Source organism: Piliocolobus tephrosceles, chromosome 11 (genome assembly GCF_002776525.5).
Source record: "Piliocolobus tephrosceles isolate RC106 chromosome 11, ASM277652v3, whole genome shotgun sequence".
Lineage (NCBI taxonomy): Eukaryota > Metazoa > Chordata > Mammalia > Primates > Cercopithecidae > Piliocolobus > Piliocolobus tephrosceles.
The window spans coordinates 103,080,405-103,083,880 of NC_045444.1; the positions used below are offsets into that span (position 1 = coordinate 103,080,405).

At 46.7% G+C, this 3,476-nt stretch overlaps 1 pseudogene; it reads right to left on the bottom strand.

The window, feature by feature from the left end:
• Nucleotides 1–1,496: 1,496 nt before the first annotated feature.
• On the bottom strand, nucleotides 1,497–2,114 carry LOC111546033 (annotated as a pseudogene).
• Nucleotides 2,115–3,476: the final 1,362 nt, after the last annotated feature.

Here is a 3,476-nt window from a genome sequence, read left to right on the forward strand (position 1 = left end):
AAAAAAAAAAAATTATGTTTATTTATTTATTTATTTGATGGAATCTTGCTCTGTCACCCAGGCTGGAGCGCAATGGTGCGATCTTGGCTCACTGCAACCTCCACCTCCCGGGTTCAAACGATTCTCCTGCCTCAGCCTCCCGAGTAGCTGGGATTATAGGCGTGTGCCACCACGCCCTGCTAAGTTTTGTATTTTTAGTAGAGACGGGTTTTCGCCATGTTGGCCAGGCTGGTTTCAAACTCCTGACCTTAGGTCATCTGCCTGCCTTGGCCTCCCAAAGTGCTAGTATTACAGGCTTGAACCGCCACATCTGGGTTACAGCATCCTTTAAAGTGTAGGACATGCTTCTTCCTGATATGCGTCTGGAAAGCTGAAGATATTCTCTGATGTCTGATAACCACTATTCATACCTTAACACATCTCCCTCACTCTAGGAGGGAATGTTGTTGCAGACCCTGTCACGTGGTGGACAGGAGACAACACCACACTTTGTCAGCAGGTAGGCAGCTGTGGTCCTGGTTGCACTGGTGTGCCCTGCCTGTGTCTCCCTTTCCTTTGTATACCTCTACTGTTAAAAAAAAAATCTATGCAGAGGACTCAGTACCAATCCTATATTCACGTCTAGCTTATCAGCATGCTGGGTGTGCTTTATACTATGTTTTTCTTTTCTTTTTTGAATTTCGAATTACTCGCCAACACTTTCAATTTGAGAGAATTCATGGAAAAGTCAGAACTAATTTTGCTTTGAAATGAACCCCTTTAGCTACCTTGGACCTTCATTCCTGCCAGGCCACAATCAGCTGGAGCTGAGCAGAAGCTGACCCCTTCAGATGTATATGGGCTCTCCCCTTGGCACAGTCCCCACCATTCCTGATGGTCAAGAAGCATCTATGTACGAATCATCACAGCTCTCTGCTTATCTAACTGATTAATATATCCTTTCTGGTATATATAGACATCTGAGTTTGCAAACCCTTGTCTAAACTTTGGACTCTTAAGAAGTCCCTAGGGCTAGGCACAGTGGCTCACGCCTGTAATCTCAACACTTTGGGAAGCCGATGCAGGTGGCTCTCCTGAGGTCAGCAGTTCAAGACCAGTCTGGCCAATATGGTGAAACCCCGTCTCTACTAAAAATACAAAAATTAGCTGGGTGTAGCACCTGTAATCCCAGCTACTCAGGATCTGAGGAAGGAAAATCGCTTGAACCCAGGAGGCAGAGGTTACAGTAAGCTGAGATCGTGCCATTGCACTCCAGCCTGGGTGACAAGAGTGAAATACCATCTCAAAAAAAAAAGTCCCTAATACAATTATTCTCTTAACTAGCTGTTGGGATATGCTCTTTTTCATTTCCATCCTCTACTCCATGCCCTACTCCATTCCTCTGCCCCAATCTCAGCTCAGCTGGCATTACCATCTGTCCAACATTTTTCTTTTCTTTTCTTTTTTTCAAAGAAAGGCTATTTTATTTCCAAAAAAAGTATTCTCTGGGAACAGGGTTAGTCCATTTGGGCCTTCGGTGTCCTGGTGGTGATTCTGTCCTTCTCAGTGATGTGGATTATGACTCCCATGCCTGACCCTGCATCCCAGTCCACAGCATTCAGCATGGCTTGGGAGATGGTTTCAAACAGGTGTTCTGGATCCATGTTGGGCTCCCAGAGGGACTCACACATTCCGTACATTTGTTCAGCATAGGTGCCACTGACCACAAAGTCATCAGTCACCATGGGGCAGCCGATGAGGTCTACAGAGCAACTGAAGGGCTTAAAGGTCTTCGGGTCCAAACCAGCAATGACTGGCTCAGTGTAGTAGGGGCCAAAATGTTTCTCATACAAGAGGTTGGCCACCATACTCATGAAGGTATAAGGTTTGATCTGCTGACCTTCCTTTAACTCATACAGGTTCAGCTGGAACTTGAGGCACTGGGCAACTGTCTGGACATCAGTGGCAAGGCCAGCCAGACCGATGTACAGCCGATCACGCATGGGAAAGATCTCCTGGAAGTCCGTGGTCACCATCTGGGCCTGAATCCCGAAGTGCCTGTCTTCAACAATGGCCACACAGTTCTTCTGCTTCATGGCCATGATGGCTCCTCTGTTATAGGACATAATAGACATGATTGTGGTGTACGAGGACCCCTCCATTGCCGTAGGAATTCCAGTACTCTGGGTGTAGCTTTCACTCCTGCCCATCATTTCTGACATTTAGACTCTACATAGAGAGTCCTGGGATTTCAGGCCTTTACTCATCCTGCATCCCCTACCTACTTGGATGAATATTAAAATTTACAAAAACAGAGAAAAGTTCTCCAGAATGTCTGGCAGGTGAAAGAAGTTAAATAAATGGAAAGTGTTGTTATTGTTTGTACCATACTCTAGTTCTTCCAAGGACTGGCTTCTAAACCTTTCCTGAATATCTCTCTTCTGATGTCTCCTCTATAACTCGAGATCATGCTCTTGCCACTTCTCCATGAACATGGTAACTGCTTTCTAACTGGTTTCCCTGACCCTCCTTGGTCCCCTTCAGATCCTTTCTGCCAGCATGGTGATCTCCCTGAAATGCAGTTTTGTACATGTTACTCTTCTGCTGAAAACCTCTGATGCTGCTCTATTGTTTCAACATGAGAGAGTCTGAGATTCTCAGTAGGACTTAAGGTTTCTCTGTGACTCACACCCTCCCTGCTGCTCCAGCTCCATTTCCTGCTATTCCCAGTTTTACCCTGGACTTTCCCAGGAACACAAACTACTGGTGGCTCTGTTTGCCTCCATGCCCTTGGCTGTGCCGTTCTGATGGCCTGGAAAGCCCTTCCCAGCCCGTGCAACGTCTTCCTCTAAACTCAGTTCCTGAGTCTCTACCACTTCCCATGCTGAGCAGCTGCCCTGCCACACTGCCCTGGGTGTCCTTAGCACTGCCCATGCCCTGTAATCCTGCATGGCCTGCCTGCTTTGTTGGGGTGTCAGATTTTTGAAGATAAGAACTGTATCAATCTAGCTCACTTTTACATCCTTAAAACTCAGCCCACAGTAGGAGCTTAATCAATGCTGATGAATAAATAAATCATGTCTCTGATTAGAAAGTAACTTTCCTGGTCCAGTACTATACCTTTCTAAAAAAGAGATGAGTAGGCGATATTGAGCAGAGCTCTTAGGTGTGCAACTCCAAGCTTTGTGAAGCTGGAGGGCTTCTGCTCACTGTTTTCCTAGGGATAGGCTTGGCTAGAAACTCATTTTGCCCCATTCCAGGTTTGAGTGTAACAGCGCGATCTTGGCTCACTGCAACCTCTGCCTCCTGGGTTCAAGTGATTCTCCTGCCTCAGCCTCCTGAGTAGCTGGGATTCCAGGCATGCATCACCATGTCCGGCTAATTTTTGTATTATTAGTAGAGACAGGGTTTCACCATATTTGACAGGCTGGCATTGAGCTCCCGACCTCAGGTGATCCACCCACCTTGGCCTCCCAAAGTGCTGGGATTACAGGTGA